Source organism: Nipponia nippon, unplaced genomic scaffold (genome assembly GCF_047370975.1).
Source record: "Nipponia nippon isolate SJK-2023a ecotype South Korea unplaced genomic scaffold, ASM4737097v1 scaffold_6, whole genome shotgun sequence".
Classification (NCBI taxonomy): domain Eukaryota; kingdom Metazoa; phylum Chordata; class Aves; order Pelecaniformes; family Threskiornithidae; genus Nipponia; species Nipponia nippon.
Window position 1 is genome coordinate 75,068,379 of NW_028262380.1, and position 19,482 is coordinate 75,087,860.

The 19,482-nt window shown below is 39.0% G+C and overlaps 1 long non-coding RNA gene across 1 annotated transcript in view; it reads left to right on the top strand.

The window, feature by feature from the left end:
- Positions 1 to 19,482, top strand: part of LOC148051575 (uncharacterized) — a 97,417-nt gene that overhangs the window by 23,843 nt on the left and 54,092 nt on the right. Inside the window, exon 2 of the long non-coding RNA XR_015700164.1 lies at positions 13,302 to 13,348. This is a non-coding gene — a long non-coding RNA (uncharacterized LOC148051575). The remainder of the gene's footprint in view (positions 1 to 13,301; positions 13,349 to 19,482) is intronic.

Consider the following 19,482-nt stretch of genomic DNA (forward strand, 5'->3'; position numbering starts at 1 on the left):
TGTAGTGGGCTTGTGCTTTCCTTTGACCCAGCTTTGGGAGATCTTTGGTAATAAGAAATGCAGAATAACGAAATCTGCATTCACCAAAGCCTGCACCTATGTTCTTGTCTTTAAGCGTATGACTGCCTCAAGGCTTTGCTTGGTCTGCATCTGAGAATGTGAACCTATTTCTAATTAAAATCATGGGAGAACTAGTAAGTAGAAGAACGGGGCGTATTATATTTGGAATCTGTGATTACTTACACTTAGATCTGTAATGTGTTCATATCTATCAGACCAAATTAGTTTATATCAGTAGCGTTGAATTCTTACTGAGCTTTTCTTTAAAAAATATTTTGTAATTAGTGCAAACAGCTGACCTTGCATGAGAACTGGGGACTAACTAAGGACTAGCAAGTAAATGGAAGGCTGGGAAATCGGAATGTGATTTTTGGTTTCACATTTGAACTTGGACCACATTAGTTACGAGACCTAGTTCTGGAATAGTTTTCCCCTGGAGAGTGAAGGTATGTAATAGACAGGAGAGCAGCCTTTGCTTGTAAAGGTGCTGTGATGAAAGATATGGAGCATTTCAAGGGAAAAAAAATATATAGGGTGGGGGAAATGTTAGAATTTTTTTTTCCAAATTATTGAAAACATTAGTTTTTTTCTTTTGTAAATGTTCTGTCAGCAATCGGAATTTTTATACATTGTGCTAATCCTACCTTTATATAAAAGTCATAAATCTTATAAATTAATGTGTCAGGCAGTTACCAGAACTCTTCAGTCTGTTTCTTTTTATGGAGTGATCTGACACATTTTGCAAACAGCAGACCTAGGTGCTCTGCATGAGTCCCAAACTGGATTTTTAGCGATCAGCTCACAGGAATGGACTCTGGCACTACTTCCAATCAGGCGAGAAAATGTGGTTTAAGTTAAAGGCAATAATACTGGAAAAAAGATATGAATTATTGACCTTTTGACATTGGATTTTAAAGTTGAGCATAATGGTACTGTGGCCTATGAATGTTTTTATTGGTGCTTCCATTAGTTCCCTAATAATCTTGACATTTCCAGTTATATTACATTTTCTGGAGCATAGAAGTCTTGTGTGTTTTTTTTTTTTTAATCTCTCTATTTTTCAGGCACTCAGATACATTTAATGGCTAATTAGCAGAATTAATTTTGTTGCTTACATTGCTTATGAAATTTGAGGGGTATGATTCTGAACTTTTAACTGACCTCTAAAAGTATATGTGCAACTATTTACAAACACAAGTCACAACTCCTTTGTTTATTCTGTGAAGAAAATACAGTAGCGTAACTGCCAACAACTGAAGCCTGTAATAGAGGGAAAACAATTTTGCATTTAATACCAAAAAGGCAATTTGTGATACTGTAAGGCAATAAAAGGAAGGTCCAGTCAGGGTCTGTCCTAAAAGCGGCAGCATTTATGGGCAGTTCAGAATAACCACTATACGTTACAGAATAGATTTTTATAAAGATGTTTGCATTATAGCAAATAGCTTGGATAGTTTTAGTGAGGACTTTTGCATATTACATATTTCTGATAACTTTTGCTGACATCCATAAAGCTCTGAAGTCCTGGAATTCTCTTGAGGTTTTCTAGTGCAGAGACTGGGGAAAAAAAAAAAATGCTAAATGCTTCCAGTGCTCCAGCTCTGAAACAACATTCTGCAACCAGATGATAGATATAAACTCGCTTCCCACAAGAGAGCAGTCTAGGGCTGAAGGAAAAAAAAAAGAAAAAGCTATGGTTTTAATATCAGATGTTTTTAACCCAAGCATCTGTTTTGAAATTTTCTTAATTCAGAAAATGTCATGTTAAAGAAAGTGCAAAGTACTTTAAAATCATTAGGAATGAATAAGGCAATTTGGAGGAATGACAAAACACTGTTTTTTTTTAACGCGAGGAATGCTCTTGCAAGAGGCCTGGAAGAGCGATAGCGCTGGAAGCGTCACTGGTGCTGCTACCTGTGGTACCCGCAGCATCAGCAGCGGTGTTTCTAATCCAAGAAGCTGAGATGTTGCAGTAACACGTTGCCACTTCTGCGGCAACTGAACGCCCTGAGCCCATTTCACAGATGTCTCTTTTCTTGCCTGCTAGATAGCCAGCGCGGGCCTTAGGTGCTGAGAGGAAGGGAATAGAAGTTGTTGTATTACACTAACAAATGCTTTTGAGTTGTGCCCTAAGAGTTACTGCTATATTTGTCAGTGTCTTCTGCAATTTTAGGAAGACTGTCTTCGCTGGAATAACATCAACAAATAAGAACATGGTGTAGGTGTGATGTCTGTCCTTAATTAACAGCTTCATACAACTAATGCTTTGATCTGTGATAAGGAAAGGGATTTAAGTTTGTACTGATAACACCTAAATTTGCAATTTTGCTGAGAATTTTTGAGCTTGGCCACATCACTAGCACAGTGCTTTACAGCAAAAAGCCTTTTTGACCTGGTAGTGGTGCTATTAAAATAAACACCAGTGGATCCAGTCTTTTCAGTGCAGGACACTGAGCAAGCATAATTTGATGCATCTGGCAGTAGTGAAACACATTGTCATTCAAATATTAAAGGAAAAGTTTGTATTTTTAATGCCAAACAGGCAAATTTTGGCCAGTTTTTTGAAATCAAGCATGCATAAGCCCAGAGTAAAACTGAATTTTATTTTCTTTTAATATTTTTAAAGGAAATTATTTTACTCTTACTGCAGTATCCTTTTTGTTGTATACTGTGATGAGCTACTTCAGCTTCTGGCAGTTCAATTGACACACGTTTCTGCCAGCATAAAAGAAAGCGCCTTCGTTCCCTGGAATTTTCCTAGTTTGTACCAGGAGAGAGTTTAGTTTTACTTGACCACAGAGATTATTTCTCAAACAGCGTTTTTTTTTTTATTATTATTCTCTGTAGTGGCTCTTTGAGAAAAGCAGTATGCATCAGTAATGCCTTGGAAACATTCAGGGTCTGTCCATCGTTCCCCCCCCCCCCCGTTTTCCTCCTTCCAAGGGGCAAATCGTGATCACTTGGATACCTCCTTGTGGCTCTTGTACCATAGATTTATGTGAAATGTGACTGGGATTCCAAATAGATATTTTATTTTAGGATTGATCTTCTTACAGGGCTTGCTTGTTCGCTAACTTGTTTCTTGGGGAGAAGTATTTCAAATAACTGCCTTCCTTACAAAGACAGTGTAGAGTATGGGACAGGCCATCTCCTTTGGCAGCCCCTTGAGAGATAGCTGATTGCAAATAAATATTATTTCTGTTTTTATTGCTGTTTTTCTTGATAGTGTCTTAACTCTACCTCTTCTTCCCTCTTTGCCATCTTTCCTTTGCCTCTTAGCCATCTTTCCTAGGAAGTGATGTTGATGTGGTTGTGCTGTGCCTGCTTTTGTGGTAGTTTTCTGCCAATATATTTTTAATCTGTTGATGCAGGTGGAGGTCAAAGGCAGGTATTCCTACTGGTATTGCAGAAACCAGTGCTTGGGCAAGGTGAAAAAGCCCACCTGGTAGCCCCCTTTTTGCGCTTGCACAAAGGTTACCGTGTAACTTTGTACTTGTCTTTTCTCTCTGCGCTTTTTCTGGTCCCTTGGTACAAATCCTTGCTGGACTGTAAGGCCCCTTGGAAGCAACCAGGCACGTGTTGCCTCCTGACCCAGCATCCAGGCAGAGCTCGGGGGAGATGCTGGGGATGTGCTGGGGGGCACGCCGGTGTGGGAAAGGGGAAAAGAGGAGTTACTGCAGTAAGTAGGCACAGAGCATCCAAGTCTATAGGTCTACTCTTTGCAGTTTCTTCTGTCATCTTGGTACTTTTCTGCCCGATCCTGGAGATCTCTAGGTCTCTTCCTTGCCAGTATGTAGGTATTCTTTTCATTCGTTTGTCTTTCCTGCTCTCACACTGAGACCGCGGTCCCTGAATAGAAGCACAGCCACAGGGTGCATGTGCTAGATGTGATCCAGTAGCGCAGAGGTTCCCAAACTGTGGTCTCCAGAAGGCTGCTTGTATGTTGCTGGCTCGCTCTGTTTGTTTGCAGCTGCTAAAGTGCATTAAAGACTGCTAAAAATAGACTAAACATTTCCCCATTTACTTTCCAAGCCAGCAGTTGCTATAATTGCCACTTGTCATGGGGAATATGTGTGTGCAAGTGCGTGAGCATCTGTGACTGAGGGGGGAACTGTAGTGAAACAAGGTCTCCAAGAGAAGATCATCTTTCCTTATCTCCTGCTGGATTAAGAGTTTTAGGGAATACTATCCAGGAATGGGAGGAGTTTTCCCTTCAATTCCCCTTTCCTTTATGTTTCATGGGAGTGAGATCAGATAATGTTGACTGACAGGTCAGGTACTTATGAAGACCCTAGCTTGAATAAAGACATAATCCAGGCTATGAAAAAATTCAGTTCTCTTATGGCAGCACAAAAGTTCTGTGATTTTCATTGGCACAATTTGTTGCTAAGCCTGGTAATTGTTTTAATTCAAGTCCCATAGGGGAAAGGGAAGGTAACTCACTCTTTGATTACTAGCTCCAGGCTGTCTGTAGACTCAATGGAAGGAATTTTGAGGGTTTTCTCTGAAACCATAAGTGCAGGATATTTTAGAATTGCAAGCTCAAAACATCAATTTAACATGATTGTTTGATCTCATTATCCCTCCCAAATATCCATTCAGTCTCTTTTGGATCATGCAGTGAAGAAATAAAGATGACGTTAACCCCAAACAAAAAAAGGCACATCATATCTCATGCCCAGTGTACCAGTTATTCTAGATTTGTACTCTGTTTTATTGAATGACTTTTGTATTCTTTTATCTGGAAGTTTTATTGGGAAGATTTTAGCTCAATGTTTTTATGGCTTTTTTTGATTCTTCTCTGGCTTCCAAGCAAACGCTTTGCCCAGTGCTGGCAGGGGAGGGATGGAGGCCGGGGGGAGGAAAGAATTGGTGTCTTTTATTAGAACTAGGTTGGAATCCTTTCCTTTCTCCCTATGAAGTTTTAAGGTTTTCCCTTAAAATAAATAATAATAATAATAATAAAAACAAACAAAAAACAACCAAAAACCCAAACAGACAAAAAAAAACCCAAAACACAAACAAGGAAACAAACACACCTAATTATGGTTGCATACACATGATTGTTTTAGGAACAAAAAACACCCCCAAACCTCCTCCCCACAATAAAACCCACTACAAAACTTTGAGCATTTTTTGATCAAGAAATGCAGAGACTGGCTATGAAAATGCTCAGTAAATTGAACGTTTTTCCCTTTTTTCCTTTTTTTTTTTTTTTTTTTTTTTTAAACTGTAGAGAACTTTCAGTGGAAAGAGTTTCAGTTAACCTCTCTATTTCTCCCTGCAGTAAGGGACAGAAGAGATGTGAGCAGAGATCACTGGGAAGAAGTTTTTCAAATCTTCTTGTAGAGGCTTACCTGGGGAGAACCAGGGTGATGTGATGGGTTACCAAGCTCATTAGCGCAGCCTGTGCGTGGGAAGAGAAAGTTGAGCATGAAGAAAGAGCAACTGGCTCCTTGGTGTACGGTTTGTGCAGGTGGCTTGCGGCCTGCAACTGTGAAATTGTAGCTGTACAAGACAGGAGGGAGAAGGAAGCAAAGGGGAGGGGAGCTAGCGCAATGTTGGAGCCAGACAGTCATGGGAATTGAGATGAAGTTGTCAGGAGCAGAGGTGAGCGAAACCTTAAAGTCGGGGAGGCTGTTCTAATTTGAGAGGAATGGTGCTGTGGAGCCAGTTAATGGATCTAAGTGGAGTAGTTAGAGGGGAAGGTGAAGTCGATCTCAGGCTAGATTAATCCCTGACGTAATCTTGTTGGCATCATTGTGCTGGCTTCCCTCCTTTTCAAGCTTCAGTGGAATTCCTTCAAAGATATATATTTGGCCCTTCCAGTTCTTGTTTTACCAGATTCCACTGAATCATCATGTTTTACCAGATGCTACTCGGAGCCTCTGCCCTGGATTACATCACTGGTGTCAGGGCAGCGGGTCGGGTTACCGGGAAAGTAGGTTTCCTTATAAAGAAATTGTCATACTTGTGAAATGTTTTGTTTAATGAAGTTATGGCCGTAGCTGTTAAGTTTGCGAGTATTTTCAGTGCCAAATAACTGAATAGATCAACAGCAAGACTCCATTTATGTGTGTATGGGAGGCTGGCAAACTATCTCCCTCATCTAGTAGCTTAAACTCTTTAAAGTCAAGTTCTCTTTCCAGCTTTGTCAGCAAAGCGGTTTGTGATGTCGGACATTTCACGTATGATACGTGTCCCCGTTTCCCAGTCCGTAACGCAGGAGTGATAACATTCACTATGATTAGAACGATGTGAAGCTTAACTCGCAAATTATAAATTACTCTGGAACTCTTCAGTACCAAGTGCTATTTAGAAGTGTGTGGTGTTACTGGATGCTGCTACATAGCCAGCCCTTATTGAGCCAACGTATATTTAATCTGATTCTAGTAGTAATGTTTAAATATAACAAAACCGTATCAGTATAGATGGCCTTCAGTAGAGGAAAGGAGCAGATGAAGTACTGGGGGAGGTAGGTATCACTGGGATCTAGCTGCCTATCAAGTGGGGAATGCCTGTTTATTTCTGCAGGAAACCACAAATCCCTTGTCAACAGAACTGACAGGTCATCCTTGACTTTTTAATCCACAGAATGGCCTTATTCGTTTTAAATTTGCCTTGTATTACAGCATGCGAGTTCAGAGTCAGACCTGAACGTTCTCACCACATGGAAAACATTTCAGTGGAGAGATGGAAAGCGTTATTTTGTAAATGCATTTATTAACAGTGCAAACCGGAACAATTGAGCACATTGGGCCTCAGTTTGATTGCACCATGTCCCATGAATTTGTTGGTGATGGTTTAATTGTAGCTAAAAAAGAAGTACAGCAATTTCAGTGAAGAAAACTGTACCATAAGGATACCTTTTTTTGCTCATATACTACTGTATCTTGAATAATGGATTTTTTGCCAGCTGGATTTTTTAAATTTGATTTTTCTATTTATAAGATGTCAAAATATTACTGTATTTGGCCGGTGGTCATAAAGTTTCTAGTCAGAATCTTGTTCAGTTTCATGTTTAATCGTACTGATGCTAATAGATGTACTTAACCTCATAAATCCAGTTTGTGAGCACCACTGTGATTATATCTGAAACGGAAACAGATTCCTAGTTTTTTCACGGGAATCTTGCTAGGAACAGCCTTTCTTCCTGGAGTTTACACAGTGGAGCTCATCCATCATGAGAAAGCAATTTTATTTAAGAGTTCTCAAAGAATTTAAATCTCTTTCATGAACAATATGTTGAGAAGTGGGATATTTACTTCCAGGCAGTAGAAGCTTTGTGTCAAGATGGACTCTGGGTGAAGAGGGTGGGCAAGCTAAGCACAGACCCACCTGCTTCTTTTGCTGTATGATTGACACTTTCCATAATTAAAGAGGACAACCCAAATTGACCTAAATCTGCATGTTTCCAATAATAAAATGGAGTCAATAAACAAAAGCCACATGGACAGAAACTACGCACCTGTTGAAGAGATCACTTTTCATTGTGAGTAGCATCAGATGCCTGCTTAGCTGCTTTAAACCATTTGCATATTGACTTCCCTGAAATGTTAAGTTACACATTTTAGAAAATGTAATGAGGATGCTAATTAAAGGTGGCTAATTGAAGGCCTCCAGATGATGCAGGATCACTGTACCTCTCTTAGTATTGCTTGAAGAATGGTGGAAGCAATCATCAGCTGTTTGTGTCGGTACCTTTCTATTAGTTCACATCCTCTCCTGGCCCAGCTGCCTGGTGGCTCATGTTAGTGTCCCCCTTAGCTTTCCCAGCTTTATTTTATTCGGTTGCTCCATATACCCCACGTTGAGAGAAAACCTTCTAGTTAAGAGACCAAGCAGGCACAATGAGTGGAGTGCCTGGATGAAGGTAATTCTGAACAAATGCATGTCTGAAGGTTCTGCTTCAACACCGCGTACTCTTTGTACCTTTTCATCGACTGCTTCTTGAGCGTTTTTTGCTCTGAGAATGTCGTGAGATTTTTCAGTACCTCAGAGACCAAGGAAGTCAGCTTGTAGTCCTTGCATGTAGTCTGTGTTTCACATCATTTCTATTTAGAGAATCCTTAATGAGTGATAAATAACTTCCAAATGTATCTATCATGCATTAATGCTTCTGTTGCATCAAAAGAAAATATTTTGGTTGAGATTATTTCAGAGTATTGACATAACAAAGGCTTGAAGCCAGATGACGGGCATGGCCATAAGTTTAACTCTGTTTCTTTTCAGTGCAAACAAATGCACATATGCACACAGAGGCATAACACATCCCCCGTTTTGCTAATGATGATCTGGGGTGGGCTTTGTCCACACTATGTCAGTACATACTGACACTACATCACTCTAAACATGACATATCACGTACTGAGTGTTAATCCAAATAGAAGATGAGCAGATAAAGGAAGAGTCGATTATTTATGAAACAAAGCAATCTGAGGAAAACCTTTTGCGGACAGCATAAATGTTGGAGCAGTTTCCATTTATGTAAATGCCTTACGGCAGTTTGTGAAGCTAAGTAAAATTGATCTATGCCATGGACAGGGAGGAGTATGTTGGTGTTTGTGAATCAGTGTCCTGACCGTAAGGCAAACTCAAAAAATATTTTCTTTAAATATTTCTTTCTTTCTTTAAAATATTTTCTTTATTTCTTTAACACAGACAGCAAACTTGGACCAAAACGTCAATGGTGCAGGTGTACGAGTACTCTAATGTTCAGAGATGTTTTTTCGGTACTTGCCCGTGCTTTACACACCAGCCTGAGCTCCATGCAGGGAGGCTGCTTTCCCTGTGCAGGTTGGCCCACAGACTCTTCAGAAAGTACTTTTTTCATTCCAGGGCGATGTCTCCCATGCCTCAGCCTTTGCTGGAGCAGGCTCTTTGTTTCTGTCCGTACTCTTGCTTTCTGATGCACAGAAGTAAACTGTTGGCCCCTTGTATATCGAAGGCACTATTTGTACTTTTTTCTCTTAAGAATGTTTTTTTCAAAGAAACAACGTAACTTTGAACTATTTGCCTGCCTAGTATTTCAGAAGGCCTTTCAGTTCACATCTCCCTGTCTAAAGCACAAGAGACTAATACACGGTATATGGGGTTCTTTTAGCTAAGATAACACAGATCAGAGCATGAGCAGGCTGGATTCTTAATGTTGTCAAGGAGCACCCAGAAGATGTGCAATGAAATGGAGATTTCTTTGGTGGTAACCTTAATCTAGATGGCTGATAGAGGCTGAAACTGCAGTTTTGGCCTGGTTTTTGTGGATGCTCAGCTAGGGATTCTGCCAGGGCAACTCAGTAATACTTAATGTGATGCTTGTTTCGTAATCTGGACTCAAGACACCAGTTTGTCCCATTGGCCAGTAACAGCTGTCAAAGTGAAACGTCCCCATGGTTAACTACAGTGACCAATTTCCTAAGGTTTCTTGGGAGTTTCTTTCTTGGGTTGTTCAAGCAGGCATGTTCTCTTAATGTACACACCTTAAAATTCAGTGATGTCATTGCTCTTCTCTGAGAAAAATAAAACAGTATGATCCCTAAAAATGGTGCTTCTAGTCAAAGGTAGATCTGGGTCTAACTAGGTTCTGACTCTCTAGTGAAACCTGGGTGGCAAACTGATGAAAAAGACTTGGAGCTAGCATGTGTATTCATAAAGGACAGAGTGAGAAAACTGAAACTTGAGTCTTGAGTATGAGATTAAGACTAATATTTTTTTATTTTTTTTTTTTTCCTCTAAGCCCAATTTAAACATTGTGCCTTGGTGCGTCACTCTGGCATTGAGTGCTGGAAGGAGCACGTTCGTTGTCAAAATTCCAGACTAGTGGAGATGTTACTAGATTTGCTGTTATGCTTTTTGTCATTTACTGTATTAGTTGTCTCAGCAGAAGAAACCATTTGTCAGCAAATCTCCTACTGTACAATTTTCTGTTTGATGAACTGAAAGATGATTTGCTTCCTTTTCTTGGTATTTTTCCTTTGTTTCACTACCTGAGATTAGAATAAGTTACTCAGTTTTATCTTCAGGAGGACAGCCTTGTCTTTTTAGTTTAATCTTTCAACTTTGATCCTTTTTGTATGTGAACATCTATGGTATGTAACTGTGTGCTTTCTAATGTAATCTTAGCCCCCGCAAAAGCTAAATAGCCGATTTCTCTTTCTATTCTTATATTTTGTCATGTCCATGTCTCTCCTGCTCATCCGTCATCCCAGGAAGAGCTACGTGTAATAAAATTAATTTGAGTGCTTGTTAACATAGGAAACAATTTTTGTTTTGTAATTTTTTTACTCAAAGCTGGGAATGGCACTGGCTGGAGATCTGGCTCCCTTACAGTGACTGCGAATAAATGTTTAAGTGTTTATACATAGAGCAAGTGTGCTCTTTTGGCATCTGAAACCAGGGATGTGAAATTGCTCAACCTTACCTAACAATACAGTATGCCCTCAAGGTACTTTTATCTCAGTAGGAGCCTGTTATTATTTTTGCTGCTACAGTCAATGGCAAAAATACTGAAAGAGCTGTATGTAACACCAGACAACATTAACACATACAGCACAGGACTAGAAATAACATTGATGAGACGGACTATTTCGTCTCACAATTTTGATTCTTTTTATAACGTAGAAAAAATTAAGAAGGCTCTAGTGTAGTTTTTATCAAAAGATTACTTCTGAGAGCTTGGATAAACATTGCGAGAATCTATATATTTCAACTTTCAAGTATTTAACAAAGGATTATGGGATTGTCTTATAATCATGAGCTAAAGTATGGGAATTTACGTTTTCCTTTTTGCAGGATAGTTCCTCTTAAAATCATGCTCTGAACAATGGCTTATTTTCTTGTGCCAGTACTTGATTCCAAATACTGTGGCTTGGCAGCAGGCAGGTCTCAGATTTCAACCACATGTATTTCAAAAAATCAAAAGATCCTTATTTGGCACTCCACTCACATGTCTTAAAAAGCTGTGTTTGTGCGTCAGATTTAAAAATAATTGAAACCAGGGGTGCAAAAACTGAACTTTTCTTCCAGGATGTTTTGACTTCAATTGATTCCAAAAGCATTGAAGGGAGCAGAATGGAAACCGTGTGCAGCATGCGGCATTGACAATGCGCGTAGAAACTTAACTTCATGGAGCATACGTACACGATACTACAGTGGCCCTTCTAAAAATATACATATTTCTTTCATTATGTATTTAAACCAAATATATACACACAAGTGCATGCTTTCATGGCAAAACGCTACGCAAATTTCATTTGGTAAATAGAAGGATCACTTTGCCTATGAAAGTGTTGTGGATTTTTGTTGACTGAGAATTGGTAGCTATATCTGTATGTGCAATAATTTAAGACTGGAAGTGTAGTTTATGTGGAAATAAAACTGGTGAGGGAATTAGAATGGTGTCATACATTAGGTCAGAATGACAGAGGTTAATATACTTACTTTTCAAAAATGTCTCTGGGTCTTTAATATCTAGGAATCTTTTTTTTTGGCCATTAAAATAAAGTACTACTGCTTGTGCTAGAAGTCACCATATACAAGGGGATGTCTGTCTATTAATTACACTGTGTTTAGAAATATTTGGAAAAAATGATGCAAACACGGTAGCTGGCCTCCAGTAACCCACTATGCAGAAACTTGTCCTTATTCCCAAGGAATTTTTGATTTCATCTGCAAAAAATTATGTGAAAAGATGAGTCTGATCTTCTGGAAGTAAAATATCCACGAAGGGAATGACTTAAAACAGATATGCAAGTGGAGAAAACTCCAGCTTGCTTCTGTTCATTATTTATAGGTGAGACAAAATGCCAACTAGGTGAAAGTTACCCCATGAATTATCAAGCAAATCACAAATTCATAGTCATGACAAGTACAAATTAAACCTGACACGTACCAAGCATTGTTTTTTCATCTTTTCATAACAAAAATTCTTGTGTGGCTGATGATGGCCCTTACAAGCCTTACCCTGCTCCGGCTATCTGGTACTTCCAAAGGGTGGAGGGATGTAAAGAGCAGCAGAGGGTCCTAAGTGAAAGAGAAGAATCACAGGGCTGGATCAGATGCCATACATGATGAATATGTAATGTTGTCATGTCGACACCACAAAACAAATGAGAGAGAGAAAAAAAAAAAATAAAACAAAAACAAAATACCCCACCAAAAACACAAACCAAAGATGGAAAAAAATACAGCAAATTCCTACACACCCACTTACTCATCTTATGTAGCAGAAGAAAATAAAAAAACTGTTTACCAGATGGCACATTGAGGTTTGGTCTTATGCCAGCCTTGGGCCTTCCATGTATACTTTTCAATGGTTTTTTATGTTTGCCAAGTGTTCCACTTGCACAGAAAACTGATGTGAAGTATTGTAATTCCAGTCACTCATCATTGGAAAGAAATCTCAATAGCCAAGTAAAAGGAAAACAAATACATTGTAATATTAAGTTGGTTCTGTATATCAGTGTTATTTTAAATCTCGGAGCTTTCTTGGCAGTCTAATGTGTAGGTATACATATAGGCATAAATAGAGTCAGTTGCTATGAGTAACGGTGAGTCAAATACTGATAGATTCTTTCTAAAGAATTTTGATACAGATTCAGTTTGAGTTTGGGTCAAAGAGGGCAGTCTTATTTGAATTAATTAAAATAAGTTGAATTAATTAATCTTTTCCTCTTCTTGACTTCATATCCTAGCTTAAAATTTCTGATGTGTTGTTTATTCTATTACTTTTATCGGTATCCTTCAGCAAACTTCTTAATTCAGAGAGAAATCACAGTTAAGGGGATTGTGACCTTTGCTACACCTTGGTTTAATAGCTCAGCAGGAGCTGTGTTTGAGAGAGGGAAGACTTCACAGTGCATGAGGAATTGGATTAAAACAAACAAACAAACAAAAAATCCATCCTCTCCAGACAGACAGAGGGACAAATCTTTCTCCTTTATCCTCCCCCTCTGCCCCGAAGAATGTGCATAGATAATATTAAAATTAAAACACCAAGGAAAAGAAATAATCAGAATATTTCAAGCTGGCCTGGTCTGAGGGAGTACCACTTGATATTCTTGTATAAACATCTGCTCAGTTTTACTGTGCCTGACATCATGTAAAAGACAGGGTAATTCACTGTAAGCATGAAATATATTTTATTTCCAAATGGATGACTCTCCTGTATTTATCTCTTTTTCTTACTGAACTCTCTTCCCTATTACTGGTTGATATGTTCTATTTTTGCTCCTATTTTGTTGCAGAGCTGAAATGAAGGGAGTGGAATACAGATCCAACCTCCACGGGAAGCGTGAGTTTCAATTTTATTTCTCAGTCATCTTTAGCTAGAAGTAGTGATACTGTCTTGATGTATATTAGTAACAGCTAGATAGAAATTAAAAAAAGGGAATTCTCCTCTTTACCCTATGATCGGTTCTTATAGATTGTGATTTTTTGTTAGGCCTACAACTAATTTTCATGTCTTTTTATGGAGGTAAACAGAAGTATGGAATCAAAAAACGTGTCGTGCAGTCAACTGAAAAGAATAGTGCAGTTCTTATTATCTGGGTTGAGTCAACAAACAAATTCTCAAAGCAAATCCCAGAGGAAATCCAGTGCAACAAGAGCATGATATGTAGCCCTGATGTTATCAATATAAAGCATGACTAGGTGATCTTAGTGCTGCTGAATTCTAATAGCAGAATTTGTTACTTTTACCAAGAACAGAATGCAGATCATTTATATTTCTGTCCACTGCCATATAGTAGGCTTCCTAACATTTATTTTGATGGGGCTGCGTTCAAGTTTACAGCTCACTGAACTGCGAAAATAAGACATTGTGCTGTGAATTAAATTATATGAATTATTACTCAGTATTGATGCTGTAGTTTCTGAAGTAAATTTTGCTTAAACTGTAATTAGTCTCTGTGAAATTATCACCCCACGTTAGCTGTCGGTGGTGTACGACAAATTGTATAGGCAGAGCTGATTACTATATCTCAGTAGCTCTGCACACAAGTGCTTAGTCTGCTTTTACTCTTGGTTCTCTGCATTTCTCACATGTTGTTTTCTCTGCATTTCTAATATGTTGTTTTCTCCTCTGCACCATTTCCAGCAATAGCATCTTAGACAAAATGAAGTCCTTGATTTCAAGCTTGGTACAGAGTATGTAGTAAATCCTAAGTGACCTGAGGCACCATTGAAGCTGTGCTTTGAGCTGGGAGTTGGACTAGATGACCTCCATTGGCCCCTTCCATCTTAAGTTACTCTGATTCGATGAATGGGCCTGTTGGGTAACCTGTGTGTAACCAGGTTCAGTTTCCTGGTTCACAGAGAAGTAAAGTTGCTGTTGGTGTTTAGAGTTGTTATTGAAACATTTTTGCCTTTAAAGTGAGAGAAGGCTAGCTTTAGAGAATAGAATTTGATGCAATTATTTCTTCCAGACATTATGTGAAGACAGTGGCCATAGCCAGCTCATGAGAGCATGGTGTTTAAAGACACAGCCTAGAAAGAGACTGGAATTGAAGCAGAAGGGTCTCCTAAAGGAATACAGAATGTTTCCCTTTTGAGTTTCTTTATAGCACTTCCAATCTGGAAAGAAAAAAAAAGTCAGAGTAACATTTTTAATGTAGTATTATCTTCAGTGTTACTACAGATGTCAGAAGGTTTCACTGCCGTATTTTGCGTGGGTATAATAATTTAAAAATTACTGTTAGCTAGAACTCAGCACGTCTATATACACATACATACATACAAACATACGGATGCATGTGCATATAACATAGAATAATCTGTAAAAATGAATTAGATGGTGGCAGACTTCACTGTTTCTGGATTTACCTTGGTGTTTGTAAGTTAAATCCAAATGACACAGCCTTCTGAGTTGAGAAGCCAAGAGGAGACCAAGAATTGTGGGAATCCACGCAGACACACACAAATGCGTTACAATAGCCACGGTGTGCCTGGAACAAGTGAGGTTAAAACCGTGAAAGTGTTCTACAATTAATTGCTTTTTTTGTGCACAGAGCCAGGGACTAGGAAAATGAGTAAGAAGTTCAACCCAAGCCTTTGGCATATTTCTATAGCTTTGGAGCATCTGGTAGGAGTACCCTAAAATATCTTCTGGGGTCAAGGAGGAATCTGTGTGGAGCTCTCCAAGGTTCTCTGGATCAGACGAGTTATTCTTTGGCCTGTCTCTGTGGCCTCAGTATAAAAACAGAAACAAAACAAAACCACACTCTCCCCCAAACAACACCTAAATTAATCCAGTGTTATATGGTGTATGTGTGTTACACTCCAAATTTTGTTATAGGGGAAAGAAAAGGAAACAAACCCTGTATGACAAAAAGCCGGGAATTTTGCTGTAGTTGAAATCTGAGCAGTCTAATCAGAGACTCTTTATTCCATACTTAATAATTATGGAAAAAAAAATGCTATTGCAGAAAAGATATTCTTAGCAGTAACATAGTTAAAACTATTATACGCACACTTCCTTGTATTTACCCCTTTTCTCTGCTGTTTCATTCACACTTCCATTGCCCTTCTGGTCCTGCGTCTTCCTTAAGCAGAAGTTGGGGGAGGGTGGGAGGGGCTGCAGCAAGTCATCAGTATCCCAAGTTCTTGACTAGGAAATGGGATAGGAATCATGGAGTTGCTTTTTCCTTGCTCTAGGATCTGCTTGTCACTAATTTTGTATGGTTTCTAACATGCTTTGACACCTTGGATTTTCTTTATTGGTTGTAATTCCATGTTTCTTTAGATTTTACTGTGAATAGTGTGTTTTTCATGTGTCAGACTTTAAAAACAAAAAACAAAAACCCTTAAAATTCATTTATTACCCCCTAAAGCTAGTTTTTCCCGGCTCTGTATTTCTTTAACTGACTGGTTGAGTTGTTTATCTGGGCAGGAGCAAGTTGTCTACAGTCCCCAGTGTCAGCCCATGCCCCTTTTGATTGCTTTCTCATGCTGGGTATTCCTCTATACTGCACCGTGTGGGTGGGGGTGTGTGTGGGTGGGGATGTGTGTGTGTATTTTCCAACATATGTATATACACAGTGTGAATATGTATATATATATAAATATGTTCATACACGGTGTATGTGCATATGTGTATATGCACATATAAAATTATTTATACCATATGAAAATTAGATATAGGCGCCTGGTCATTGGAAGAATTGCTGTGACAGCTAAACAAGCTAATACTTAGTTCCAGGCAGGCCAAGACAAGCCTCAGTCCCGAGGCCTTGCAAAGTCAGTACGACTGTTCTACCAATGGCAATACTTCATCTACTTAGCTGTAGGACCACATGTCAAAAGAGGAGGAAACTTAACTTGGTAAAAAGGAGCTTATTTACTGTATGACTCTTTCTCCATGTGTACTAATTACTAAATGCGTGTAAATGATAAGTTCACCTTTTGTTTATATCCCTGTGTCAACTTTGGGTTGATGTACTACTTATTGGGTTAGTAGTTGATGCATCTCAAAAAGCTGTAATCCTGTGACCCACTCCCTATTAATCTCAGAATACAAGTACTGGGAGATACTCATTTAGATGTAGTTGCTTCAGTGAATTGCAACCTAGGCAAGAAGTAAACTGAAGTTTGTTTTAGAAAAAGACCTCCCACTCCAGTTTATTCTCCTCAAAGTGAACGTAAGATCTGCCCACTATTTTGGATACTGAATATGTAGGTAGGTTTCAGTAACTTCCGCAAGCAATTAACTCTTCATCTTTCTTGTAGATAAAATATGTCAAGTGTGTGGGTTAGAAATGCACTTCTCATATTTTGGTGCCCTTAGTGGGGCTGAAGGTAATCTTCTTTTTTTTTTTTTTTCTTTCCTAAATGTGGAACAATTAGCACCATAGAGAAAGAGATAGCTATGCAGCATTTGTAACCTAGCAAGTAATTCAGAAGCTATTATATGTGTATTTCATCTTCTCACTTTAGGAAAGAGGTTTCGACTAAACAAAGCAATTGGCTGATGTTCATATGTTATTTCCTTGTAGCCTCTTGTACCACGGAGTGGAATTTAATCAGAGTAGAATGAGGTTTTTTTTGGTTTGTTTTTTTTTTTTTTTTTTAATTGAAATCTGGTGAAAGTGGATTCTGGAACTGTAAACAGATTCTTGATGTAGCATCTGACTTGTTGCTCTGACTATATAAGGCATCAGTGCTTGTTCCTGTCACTTCTTGAGAAGAACGTTAACTATGTGAGAACAAAGCATAACAAGTAACGAACCTCCAAGGGTAGTTGAAGTCAATTGTAGCCTGACAACCAGCACAGCCTTTAAGTCCCCTTTGTCCCTGTCCAGCCTGGTTTAGGAGCAGCTTTATGAATCCTACCCTGAGTCCAGCTGTAGTGTAAATACGTATGAGTGAGCTATCCAAGAACTGTTTAGTGTAAGGACTTTGTTCTGACACCCATCTCCTGAATTTCTTCTGACTCCCTGCTACTGCCACAAGACCCTTTATCCTATCAGTACTCAATTCCTCTTCCTAATTTGTCAAATGGCTACTCCAGCAGTGAAAAGGAACCCGCAGAGACTCTGTACAATGGAAATTATTTATTGCTATCAGTTGAAAATTAGCCCACCCATGGATAAGTAGAGGATGATAAAAATTAATTCTTCACTCATTGTTGAAAGGTCTGGCAGCACTAAACAGGGAGTTGTCAAAAATCATTAGAAAAACAATCTTGTGACAGGCACTATAGTCCTAAACTCACTGTCTGCTCCCCACCCTGCTTGGTAAATTCCGTAGAGTTTACTAACTGCCTGTTGATGTTCCCATTTCACTGACCTTTTGCAGTTGGCTGTGGATTTGTGTATAAAAATCAATGACAGTACTAGCTCAATGCATTTTTATGCTACCTTTGCTTTGCAGCACCCAGTTTCCTTAGCTGTGGAAGCAAAACTGTGGAACCGTTTTGTGAGCCAGAGAAAAGAACTGCTCCCATGTAAAAATGCTCCTGCAAATATTTTTTTTTTCCTTGCACTTCGATACAGTTCCAGCAATCTCTCTGACATTTGTTCTACTACAACTACAGGGGCAAAAAATTACAGTGGGGAAGAGAAAAGGAGGAGAAGGTTTTGTAAAAAGAAAGAGCTGGGGCATATGGCTGGGCTGGGAATAGTTGGATGTGGTAATAATGTTCCACCTACCTGAAGATATAGCTGGGCTCTGGGACCGATTAGTTGGTGCATTGGACATAGCAATGCAGAACTGCTCTAGCAGAATGCTCGAGGCATTTATCAGGTGACTGCAGACTGCTTTGGTTTGTCTTATTTGCTGCCTTTGATTACAAAACACCTAAGATTTTAAAGTCACTTTAGTCAGAAAATGTCATTAAACTCAGGAGCAGAGTATGTTTGGTCAAGCCTGTTTGTATGCATGCCAGCTTTGTCCAGAGGCTACTACTGGCTGGAGCAAGGAGGGTCCAGCTATTTCTGGTCCCATTTTTTATGCTTTCTCTGTCTCATATCAGTCCATTGGGAAAACCCTTTCTGTTCCAGAGCAGAGCTTTGTAATTTTTTACATCTCTCGGAACCCAGTATTGGCCAGCAGTTGTGTCACTCTGACTAATGGCTTGGAAATATGATCTGGTGTGGGAATGCTCCAACCCCTGCTGTGTTTGCTGCCATACAACAAAGGTGTGGAAATAAGCAAGCTGTGCTGGTATAGTCTTTTTTCTCTTTCAAAGATGTACCTTTTGTTCGCAAAAAATTTATATGCGTAATCCGTGGTGCCTGCACCATGTTTGGAAACTCCTGCTTTAAGTGCATGTTTTCTTGTTGTTTTTTTTTTCCCTCCGCTTACAGTCCTATCCATGATCGTTTTATCTTAGTGACCAGATTGCACCTATTGTTGATATATCCATTAACCCTTAGTATTTTATTTCATAGCAGCTTCTTACAGGTTCACAAACTTTCAAGAACAAGAGGGACACCAAGCTGACAATCTCATTTCGAGAGAAGTATATAAATACAATGGTGTAGCTAGGAGAGGTAATTAGGCAGTAATGCTGCAGAAGAGGCAGTCAGTTAGCAGGATACATTGGCAGATTTGAGTATTAAAGACAGATTGGAAAGTGTTTACTTGAAAAAATTAATGTTGCAATTTTCTCCCCCCCCCCTTTTTTTTTTGTTTTTGTTTTAAGGGCTTTGGCTTCTACCACTTTACCTAGAATTATCCTCTTCTAAAGCTGGTATTTCAGGGAATGAAGTATGATGAGCCACACTGTTGGGTGGAATTTAACACTTCTGCATGTGTTTGGACCGATGTGAGTCATTGGAAATGCAGGACATTTGGATACTATTCATTTCTAGGGTTTACTAAAGCTTCTTAGCACACCGTGCTTTAAATAGAGAAGAAGTGGAAATGCTCTCCTCAGACTGGAGTTTCTCCAGATTCTGTCTACTCTGAAGGTCTGTGCCAGGATATTGG